The sequence below is a fragment of the Tamandua tetradactyla genome, chromosome X, assembly GCF_023851605.1.
Source record: "Tamandua tetradactyla isolate mTamTet1 chromosome X, mTamTet1.pri, whole genome shotgun sequence".
Classification (NCBI taxonomy): Eukaryota; Metazoa; Chordata; class Mammalia; order Pilosa; family Myrmecophagidae; genus Tamandua; species Tamandua tetradactyla.
In genome coordinates this window covers 93,606,090-93,618,381 of record NC_135353.1, presented here as the reverse complement: position 1 = coordinate 93,618,381, position 12,292 = coordinate 93,606,090, and the positions used below count along the sequence as shown (strand labels likewise).

At 37.9% G+C, this 12,292-nt stretch overlaps 1 pseudogene; it reads left to right on the top strand.

The window, feature by feature from the left end:
- The first annotated feature begins 7,865 nt into the window (after positions 1-7,865).
- Positions 7,866-8,644, top strand: LOC143671940 (transformer-2 protein homolog beta pseudogene; annotated as a pseudogene).
- The last annotated feature ends 3,648 nt before the right edge of the window (positions 8,645-12,292 follow it).

The following is a 12,292-nucleotide window of genomic DNA, read 5'->3' as shown; positions in this document are numbered from 1 at the left end:
TGGGTTTTTACCTGACTTCATAGGGGGCAATAAGTGCCTGCAAACAGCTGCCTATGAAAAAAATATCTGCTCCTTTTGGAAAATCATGGCCTTTAGCACATTCCCCAAAATGACATCAACTAGAAAACAGTGCCAAAAATGTGACTTTCACATTCATGTAGCAACAGGCGATTTACTCTCCCCACTTGGCCTTTTTTCTTATATGTATAAATAAAAGAGCCAATCATTAAAAAAATATGAGCAACTTAAGCACTTCCAGGCTTTATTTCAAGTATTCCTTTTCTAATTCCTTAGAAGAGATCTACATGTGACCATGCTGAACTAAACTAATAAGAATTGACAAATGACTATCCATCTGTCAGGATTCTCTAGAGAAGCAGGACCAAAAGGACATATATGTAAATATGAGATTTATAAAGGTGTCTCACACAACTGTGGGAATGGAAGAGTCTAAAATCCATATGGCAGGCTGTGAAGCTGGCAGCTCCAATGAAGGTCTTGAGGAACACCACAGGAGAGGCTCACTGGCTGAAGAACCAGTTAAAAGTTTCTCTTTGAAGGAAAAAAAGTCGATTGTGATGATAAAAGAAATATTTAAGTCTTCCAGCCTCTTATATTCTGGAGTGGCTAGAAGGAAAAACCTGAGAGGATTATATGGTAGCCCATGACAAACTCTGGAATCTGTCCTGTAACTGCTTGTTGAAAAATACTTTGAAGACTATTGCTTTTTTATTTCTTTGCTTTGTATATATGTTATACTATACAATAAAAAAGTTTTAAAGTCTCTCCTCTTCCTTAAAAGTCTTCAGCTGACTGGATTATCTTCCATTTCAACTAAGGTGTTAGGCCTGCCTCAGTTGAACATAGATGTAATCAGCCACAGATGCAATAAACTGACTGATGATTTAATAAACCAGCCTTCTGATTTATCGACCAGACATGAAATATCTCTGTAGCAACAGTTAAGCCACGGCTTGCCTAACCAGACAACTGGGTATCATCCCCTGGCCAATTTGACATCAGAATCTAACCACCAGAGTCTAACCACCACTTGTCAACTTGGCAGCTATACACATCATCTTGAAGCATGCTTAATTTCTAAGTAGATCACAATAACAGACATATTTTTCACCTAAAACTATTCAACTGCCTGTGTACAACTGGAAACACACTACATCTCTCCAGAATAGGGTGCAAGTCCTTAGGTAACATTCACTCTTAAACTTGATATCCTATAACTTAAATACTATTACATGACCAATACAAATTAGGCCATATGATAAGAGGAAAACAAGCTATTTGATTTATGTACAAATACAAACATACTCATAACAAAACAGAGAGGAAATATTCATACCAGCACAGTCCTCATTTCTGTAATGGTCACATGGTCATAATTCAAATTATCACTATCTTTTTCCAATACCTATTTGATGTTCCCTTTACTCTCAGCAAGTGTTTCAGCTGGCCATGGTTCTGTGCCTGATGGGGTGAGCCAAACCTTTGTTCCTGAAGTTTCTGGGCCACTGGTAGTCCTGCCTGGATTGGGTTGCTGCAGTTTTTGCATTGACCTTAATCACAGGGCATGTTAGTACTAAGAGATGGCTTAGGGGATCTCCTGTTTTCCAGGAAAACTCTTCTTTACATCCATTGTGTAGTAAGGGAAATCTTATTTCCCTTTGATACTCAGGATCAATCACCCCAGACAGCACAGTAATCCCTTCCTTTTCTGTTGACTCAGAAGCATGAGACATCCAAAGTGGCCAGGTGGCAGTCTTAACTTCCAGTTCAATGGAATAATTATTGTGTCTCCTGGTAGGAGCATGCCTCCATTTGAAACAAAGACATGTAGACCAATAGAGCTTAATGTTTCATGGACAGAAAGCAAATTTTTTCTAGTGGATCACTGGGGGTGATAGTGAGTGGTGCCACTCCCATTTCCACCCCTTGATTCCTGGACCCATGAATCCTGGCTATGAAAGAAACAGTACCATAGAGTGGATGCTGATTCAGAGCATATACAGCCTCCTTGAGAACACTGTCCCAGCCTTACAAGGTGTTGCCACCGAGCTAGTGGTGTAATTGAGTCTTCAAAAGGCCATTCCACCATTCTATCAACTCAGCTACCTCTGGATGATGGGGAACAGGGTAAAGCCAGATAATTCCATGAGCATGTGCCCATTCCTGCACTTCATTTGCTGTGAAGTGGGTTCTTTGATCAGAAGCAATATTCTGTAGAATACAATGACAGTGGAGAAGGTATTCTGTAAGTCCACAGTTGGTAGTTCTGGTGGAAAAATTGTGTGCAGGAAAGGCAAATTCATTTTCAGAGTATGTGTCTATTCAAGGTAGAACAAATCGCTGCCCCTTCCAGGATGGAAATGGTCCAGTGTAATCATTCTGCCAACAGGTAGCAAGCTGATCAACTCAGGGAATGGTGCAATATTGGAGACTGAGTGTGGGTCTCTGACACATTGGGTATTAAGCAGTGGCTGTAGCCAAGTCAGCCTTGGTGAGTGGAAGTCTATGTTGCTTAGTCTATGCATAACCTCCACCCCTACCAACATGCTGACTTTGCTCATGAGCCCATTGGTAAATGGCAGGAGTAGCTGGGGAAAGAGAATGACTTGTATCCACAGAATGGGTCATCTTATCTAACTGATTGGATTATTTTATTTGTGGGAGATGCACGCTTAGTTGATTGTAAATGTAATCAATCACAGCTGTAATCAACAGACTAATGATTCAATAACCAGCCTTCTGGTTTATCAAACAGCCATGAAATATACTTGCCAAAATGGTTAGGCCAGTGCTTGCCTAACCAAACAACTGGGCATAATCACCTGACCAATTTGACACCAGAACCTAACCATCACAGACTATACCAAAGTAAATTTTTCCCATTTGATTTATATCACTAACTTTGCACATGAATGTTACATTTTGTCTTCCCAAAGATTCTAAAGCCTGGGAACTAGGGGCTAGATGTCAACCATTCCGTTGTGGCTGAGGATAGAATCTAGCAGAGCAAAAGAAGAACAGAAACATCAGAGAAACCCAGCTGTGTTACTGACCCACTGTAGTTCTGACTTACCCAGAGGTCACTATAAAGTCTAACAATGAGGGAAAAGCAATATACATTGTTCATTATTTGCCATTTACCTCCCATCCTTGCCTAATATGCCTCTCTTCTGGCCCATAACTTTCCTCCAAACTCTGGAAATGATGTCTTACTTCTTGTCTACATGGACCCTTCTCTTTGCTTCATCCTCATCAATGATTTGCCTCATCTGCCCTCTCAGTTTTACAGAGCCTTAGAGACTCTTCCAGCTACTTAGCTCAGGTCTAGTTATCTCATAGGCAACAATCTTTCACTGTGAGTTATATCTGGGACTATAAAGAGAACTAAGGCTCCCCCAAATTTCTACCTCCTCAGGTGAAGTGGATTTCTAACTAACCATAGACCCAAGTGGGCTAAGTTACTGGTCAATACCTTATGTGGATAGTCTGCTCTGCCACTAAAATGATTTTACTCTTTAGCTTCTGGTGATGTTCAACTCATTATCTAGTTGAAGGAGGGCTACTATATTCCAGAATGTAGTAATTGAGATGCCAAAATAGAGGTCCCAGTGATGCAAGACTGGAGTGAATTTTCACTAAGAACACATGTCTACACAATCAGGAGCTGAAGAACCCAGAAATACCTGCTAAATATTTGCATCAAGAATTGATACTAAGCCAAAACCAGGTAAAAGAAACTGAGCTAAAACTAAGATCCTGTTAGTTACACAAAACATACAATTATATTGGAGCCAGTCCTTTAGCTTCCTAGACATACTCTGGTCTTCAGAAGACAACTTAAAAAGACCAGATTTTCTCCAGCACTTTGATGAGGATGTTATCTATATTGAAGAAGTATAAGATGCTCCTTCCAAAATTATCTGAGAATCTAAAGAAATGTTTGAAGTCCTTGAGGCTTGCTAGCATACCAGCTCTAATGACTTCATCACTTTGCTTCTCTGGAGCTGGCTTTCATCCTTTGGCTGCCCTTGGCTTGCTCCAGGTTCTGGCTTGCTTAATGTTTCATGGCAATGACTGCTGAGCTCCAAGCATCTCTAAATACCCATGCCTCTATTCTCCATGTGTCAGTTTCTGCGCCAGCTCTGCTGTGAAGTTTCTGTTGGCTCTGAGACATCTGTCACTTCTCCAAAATATTTTCTCTTTAAAAGGATTCCAGTAAACTAATAAAGACCTCCATGGAATGGGTGGAGTCACATCTCCCTCTAATCAAAGGTCACACACACAATTGGGCAAGTCATCCCCATGGAGATAATCTAATCAAAAGTTTCTACATATAATATTTCATGAAGATTGAAAGAAATGGTTGCTTCCACAAGATTTCATCAGGATTAAAATATGGCTTTTCTGGGGTACACAATACTTTCAAACTGGCACAATCATCCAGATGATTACCTCTTATTAAGTCATGAAGTATATAAATCTTAAGTTAGACACACATGTACAACATTAGAGAGATAAGATGTCATGAATCTATGTCCACAGTGCCTGCATCTGATTTAGGATTCTGTCTTACAAATCCACAAACAATACTGCTGCCCCCAAAGGACCAGATTTGCAAAACCAGTATTAGAAAAAAGTTGATCAGGCAAGTCAAGGATAATTATTGTATCTCAAGCCTAGTAGTCATTACATAGCAGGACTTCCCTGTTCTTTATGGTGCAAATTACAGGCACGTAAATGAGGGAAGTAAAAAAATGAAAAAAAGTTTGGGGAAAGACTAAATGTAAAGAAACTCTAAAGAACTTGTCCATTGTCTACTTAAGTCCTCAAGGTTTTCTCTAATTCAAGACCTGCTATAACCTGAACTCATTCTTTCCTGCACCATCAATTTATTCTGCTTTAATTGGTCATTCCTATTAGCATGTAAACAAGAAAAAAGGACCCACTCATATTCCCTTCCTGTTATTGCCCAACTTCTCTGGTCTTCGTTACAGAAAAACTTTAAAATATTGTCTAGAGTCACTGTCTCCACTTCTTTACTTCTATTTCTAGACTCAGACCACTCCAATTGGTCTTATATTCCTAAAATTCCAATGAAACTACTCTTGTCAAGGTCACCACTGGCATCCTTATTGCTAATGGATAGAAACCTCATCTTAGTCAAGAACTTGGCAACATTCAACCTGATTAATTACACTTTCCTTGAAATACATTGTTTTCTTATCTTCTTAGCACTATATTAACCAGGTTCTCCTCCTACCTCACTGACCTCTCCTTTTCTTTTTCTCCTGCTTGCTCCTCTTCTTCTGTTCAAACTCTTAATGTTGGCATGTCCCAGGATTTGGTCCCAGGACATTTCTCTGTTCAGCCTATATTCTCTCCCCAGAAAATCTTATCCAGCCCCATGACTCCACAGACTATATATGTAAGATGAGTCACATCTTGAAATATATTCCTGAACTCTAGACTTGTTAATACAACTACATAATTGACCTCACTACTTGCATGTTCAAGAAGCATCTTAAGCTTAATGTGTCCACAGCAGAACTGTTGAGCTTCCTACAAACCTATTCCTCTCTTAGCCTTTCTCATCTCAGGAAATCATCACTATCCACCCAGTCACTCAAGTCAGAAAAGGGCATCATCCTGGATTTTTTCTTTTCCTATAGCACCACATCCAACCTATTAGATTTTTCTATTAATTCATTCATTAAAGAACTACAAATCCTTCTACCTTTCCCCATATTCACTACTAACACTCTACTCCAAGTCATTATTTCTCTTCCCTGCTTAAATTATTGTCCCAGTATTGTCCATTCTCCAAGAACCATTTTGTCATCCTTTTAAAATTTTAGGTCATCTAATTCCTCTATTTAAGACTTCCAATAGCTTCCCACACTCTCAGAATAAAATCCAAACTTTTTTAACACAGATGACCAGAAACCGTATGCTCTGTCCCCTACACATTTCATATCATCCCAATCCCTCTTTATCACTTTCTGTCCTCTGACATACTACATTCCTTCCAGTTGTTCCCTCTGTCTATAAAGGTTCTATCCTCAGACCTCAAATGACTGGTTCCTTATTGTCATTCAAATATCAGCTTAATATCACCCAGTTTCTCTATATAATATTATCTTGTTTTCTTTTACCTTAACACTGATCATTACCTAATATTTGCTTCTTTATTTGTTTCTTATCAATCTTCTCTCATGCCAAAGTACAATGTAAGCTATGTGAGAATAGGACCTTGTCAATCTGGTTCAACACTGTATTCCTTGCCACTAGAACAGTGTGTAATACTTAACAAGCACCATGAAGGCAAGCGTTTCTTTCATGTTCATCATTACATCTCTATGGCTTACAAATGGCACTTGGTGTATAGTAAGTATTCAGTAACTATTTATTGAATAAATTATAGAAATTCAATAAATGTTCATTTTTTGTCTAGGTTAAAGCTAAACAAATTCTCATTGAGACCATTTGTTTGTTTTGGGTACAATAATGTACAAACTGCAGACTTGAAAATGTTCATCAGCTCCTAAGAGAAAGTAATCCCCAGGGCTTCTTTCATTCCTTGCTTTTCTTGTCAGTAGTCTGATGGTTGAAGACACAGATTCTAGTCTCTTTCTAGTAAGTCTAGAAGCAAGCCTTTGCATTCAGCTATTACCACTTGAGGTGCATACAATCTCCTATCCCTATCCCTACTGCCACCCCCAAGAGACAATCCTTGACTACTTAAGAAGAATGAGTACCCTGGAAGTATTGATACTATCAGAATGTGCTTGATGCTAAGGAAAAAGATATCACTGCCATCATCAATCTTATGAATATTCCAATGATATGACCTCTTCCTGTCCTACTTCTGGATAAAGATGTTGGACTAAAAACACACATTTATGTTCATATATTTCCAAAACAAAACCTAGAACAATAGTATGTATTCTTTTCATAAGGCAGGAGATTTTAAGAGCTTTATGTGTACTTACTCCCAAGGAGAGACCTTAGATGTCCACATTTTTGGTTATCAAACTCTTGCGGGTTGAATTGTGCCCCCCAAAAGGTACGTTGAAGTCCTAACCCCTGGGACCTATCAATGTGACCTTATTTGGAAGCAGGTCTTTGAAGATGTAATCAAGTACTGGATTAGAGTGGGCCATAAATCTAATGAATTTTGTTCTTATAAGAAGAGGAAGATTTTGACACAGAGACATAAAGACACAAAGACACACAGGGAATAAGGCCATTTGATGATGGATGCAGAGATTGGAGTATGCAGCTACAAGCCAAAGAATGCCAAGGATTTGCCAACAAATACCAGAAGCTAGGAGAGAAGCATGGGATGTATTCTCCCTCAGAGTCTCCAGAAGGATCAACCTTGACAACACCTTGATTTCAGACTCTGGCCTCCATAACCAAGAAAAAACAAATTTAGGTTGTTTCAAACCACCCAGTTAGTAGTAGCTGTTACAACAGTCCAAGGAAACTAAACATACATGTCAGATTATTTTACAATGAAGCACACAGGTTTCAAGCCTCCACCACCTGCACCAAGCTTCTCATTCTTAAATATGTGCAGAAAATTTAAGGAAAGCCTCTAATAAATCTGTGAGTAACAAAAAAAAGAGGAAAAATAAACTTTTAAGAAGCAGAGACTATGCAGAGAGAAGAAAGAATCAATAAAACTACATAGAGAGCCCTTGTGGAGGCGGTGCAGAGTGTTTGGCTTGAGCAGTTCTGAAACCCGCATTTTCTGAGAAGTTGTGGTGAAGCCTAGATAAAGAAGACACCAGAGATTGGCAGGTTTGACTAAGCATATCAAGCAATGACAGCAGACAGGAGTCATGAGTGACAGTGGTAAGCAGAACTACAGTGAGCAGAAATTCTGTTCCGTTTCCAGAAGTGGAAGTGCTTATGGCATACCCCTGCAAGGTCTTACTCCAAGGAAGATTTCAGGTGTTTCACATTAAAGTCAAGGTCCAGATCTGAATTTAGGTCTAGATCCAGAAGTTCTTGAAGGAATTACATAAGGTCTCGCTCTCCTAGACGATGGCATAGCAGGTTTTATAGTCGAGATTATCATAGATCACATGTTGGAAATCAGGCAAATCCTGATCCCAACAGCTGCCTTGGAGTATCTGGGTTGACCTTGTAGACCACAGAAAGAGATTTAAGAGAACTGTTCTCTAAATATGGCCCCACTGCTGGTGTGTTTATTGCATATGACCAGAAGTCTAGACTTCCAAAGGATTTGCCTTTGTATATTTTGAAAATGTAAATGATTTCAAGGAAACTAAAGGAATGGAGCCTTATGGTCATAAGATTAGAGTTGATTTCTCTATAACTGAAAAGCCATATACCCCAACACCAGGAATTTACATGCAGAGATCTACCTATTGACACCACATGCTATTAAGATTATTATGACAGAGGATATGATCAAGGACATGATCATCAGGACTACAGTAGTAGATCATACAAAGGAATAGATGGAGGAGGTGGAGAATAGAGAGCTGCTCAAGGCAGGGATCAGATATACAAAAGGCAATCATCTCCTTGCTACAGTGCTGAAGGGTACAGGTCATGTTCCAGATCTCGATCATACCCATCTCACAGCTATTAAAGCATGAAGACTAAGACTTTCTGAAACCTGCCCTAGAGTTGGGATATGTTGATGATATTTTTATTGTCTCTTATTTAAAAAGCAAACAATGCCTAGTGAAGTGAGGTGACTTTATACCTTTTATTATGACTACTTTTGGTGGAGGTGAAAGGCTGTTTTCATTCTGCATTTGTGTAGTTTGGTGTTTTGCTCAAAATTAAGTGTTTTCAGAAAAGTATGTTTCACATGTATTTTTTATTATCTAAATGTTGACTGCTGAGGAGTTTCTATTGTACAAACCTCATTTAAAAGGGTTTTTCTACTGAATCCAAGGTATTCTGAAGATGGAAGCCTGTGTGTAAAAGTGGCAAAAAAGCAACAATAAACACTTTGCTTTCCATTTTTCTATCTGTAATAATGCTTAGCAGAATTGTTCAGATTCAGTTGTCATTAGTAAATTTAAAGACAAAAACGCACATTTTCCTCTATTCCATGGAAAACACCATACTTAATACACCTGCAACTATGCATTAAAATTATGCTCTGTAACTCTGTACTGCTAGTATAGAACTAAAGATTTCAATAAACAAATGTATAGTGCTTTAAAAAGCTACAATAAATATTATCGAAGAAACAAGAGAGGATTTTGATCCAATCAAGCAAGAACAGGCCATTATAAAAATAGCATTCATAACATGTGAAAATGGCTCTTGGAAATTAAAAATAGGACAGCAGAAATTAAAAGCTCAAAAGAAGGGATGAATGATAAAACCAAGGAAATCATCCAGAAACTAAAGAAAAAAAGACAGTGATGGAAAACAGAAGAGAAAAGATAAGAAAATTAGAGGACATGTCCTGGAAGTCCAGCATCAAATTAATACAACTTCCAAAAAGAGCAGAAAAAAAAAAGGATTAAATTATCAATGATTTTTTTTAACTACCCAGAACAGAAGAATATGAGTACCTGGAATGGCAGGGCACAAATGTCCAGCATACTGAATGGAAATAGATATATTTTAGGCATACCATCATGACATTTCATAATACTGGTCACAAAGAGAAGATTTCACAAACCTCTAGAGAATAAAAATAGGTTTCTTCTAGAATTGGTATGGGAACAGACTTCTCAATCACAATACTAGAGGCAAAAAACAATTTAGCAATGCCTTAAAGTTCTGAAGGAAAATTATTTCCAACCTAAAATTCTATATCCAGACACACTCTCAATTGTGTGATGGAGGAATAAAAAAATTTTATGACACTGAAGAACTAAATATACATATACTTTCCACATACCCTTATTTAGGAAGCTACCAAAAGGATGCCCACAAAAATAAAGGAACAAATCAAGAAAGAAAAGATATTAACTAGAAAATAGGAAAGTCAATACAAGAGAGATGCAAACATAACCCTTGGGAAGGTGGTGAAGAGAAATCACAATCAAGAGTCGTACAAAAGGCCCAGAAAGGAAATAGTCTGTATTGAGGCAGGAAAGAAAAAACTCTCTGGGAGGGACTGCATCAAGAAGATTAAACTGAAAAATACATAATATGTATGAACATATTTAAAGAAGGATTTACAAAACTGAGAGAGAGTTGGAATAAATTAGAAAACTAAGCAATTAAAACAAAACAAATAAAGAAGAGACAACCAACTCTATGAAAAGCAAAAAGGTGTACGTGGAAGAAAAAGCGATCATAGTATATAATACATGGCTCATGTGGGTGGCATATACTTGGTCAAAATTGTGTAGTCACTGAATATGGGTGGAATGGGGTGACAGGAAGTGTACTTATGTGCTGTAAGGGTGGGGATGAAAGAGAATAAATCATCATCTTCCAAAGTGGGAAGCTAAGAGATAATGCCTAAAATTGAAAAATCAAGAAGTAACAATATAAGAATGTTACTTGGAGATGTGGAGAATGTTACATGGAGATCTGGAGATAAATACTCACAGATTTGCAGATAAATACTTTGACATCTGGAGATAAATACCAAAGAATTAGCTAAAGAGGTAGAAATAGGATATGGAGCAGGAAACTGATCTTTTTCTCACAAGCCTTGTTATCTAACTCTCTAAACTCTTTTAATTTTTTGTTATTTAACTCTAAACTATAAGCACATGTAGCTTTTTTTCTTTTTTCCTTTATTTGGTTTTCTATTTTCTTTTGTTTTATTATAAGCACATGTAATTTTGACCAAAATAAAACTAAATCTAAATATGATATAACCCTTAGGATAAAGATTCTGTGAAGCTGCCTGGCATCAAAGTCATTGAAGAAATCAGTGGTAAAATCTATAGCTGAGGTCATTCATCTATTGCTCCATCAGAGCTCAAACTCACCATTAAAAATAGAAACATCTACCAGGTCCCACTAATCCCTGACTTTCTAGATGAGCTCCAAGTAGCTGCAATATACACCAAGACAGGCTTCTTGGAAGACACAAACCCAGTTCAAATTTAAGACTGCACTGTGTAAAACAGCCTTATTGTGAGAATTTAGGCATCAGCAATACAGAATGTTACTATTACTCCTAAGTAACATGCATTCTATTTTTCTAACACTTAATGAATGACATTTCTCTATATCTAAATTATCCATCTGGATGATATCCAAGTATTTAATTCTTGATGCCCCTCTCAGCCTATCTTGCATATCTGCATCTACACACATTTATTGAGTGCTACTATATGCCAAGAGCAATACTAGGCAGTAAGATCACAAATAGTGACACAGAGACCTTGTCCTTAAAGTTCTTAATATCTAAGTAGGAGGTTGCAAACATAAAAATAAAATAAGCACAAGAAAGTGTGGTAAGCTGTAGCAATTATTTTTTTTTGTTTGTTCCCATATATTTATTCTTCACCATTCTCCACCACACTCTAAACCCTGGGAGACTGACCTATATAGACAGCACAAGTGATCTCTCTTATCCTTTGGCTTCTGGATGGGTTTGGCCAATGTGGCAAAATGAAAAGACTTGAAAGTAGGAGGAGATAAGGTCAGGCAATTTATTTCCCTGGATCCCCAGTTACAGGGTAGCCTTGGGCTGACTGCATCAAGAGCCTCAGCTCCTATCAGGTGGTCCACTCCATGAAGCCCTCTGTATCTCCCCTTCAGGACTAGAGATAGTCATGGCACCCCACTGCTATTATCCATCATGGTTTTCCTTCTCCATGCCCACATACTTGTAAATTGTGCCTCTAATTAACTCTCTTCAAATATCTAATTTGAGTGTGCCATCTATTTCTTCCAAGGACTCTGACAGATGTATAGATATACTATGTGCAGTGATGGCACAGTTAAGGAAAGGGAGCAGTTAGTTCTATCTAGGGAGTAAGAGGGAAGTTAAGAAGAGGTGATTATTAAGTAGAATCTTGAAAGATGAATAGGTGTTTTTTAGGAATGCTGAAAATAGAAGAAAAAGTTAAGTACACAAATCCAGTGAGTAAACATGGAGGTACAAAACATCTTGATATTGGGCACATTGGGAGAATCATAAGGACTTCAACATAACCAAAGCTTGAAGTGTAAGGAGAGAGCTTGAAATAAGATAAAGCTATACAAGATGATGCTTTTCATGTCTTCTGTGGACCCTAAATATTCGACCAGCCACCCACTACTGCATTTGGTTTCCAAGGAGTATATATATCACAAAGTCCTCTTC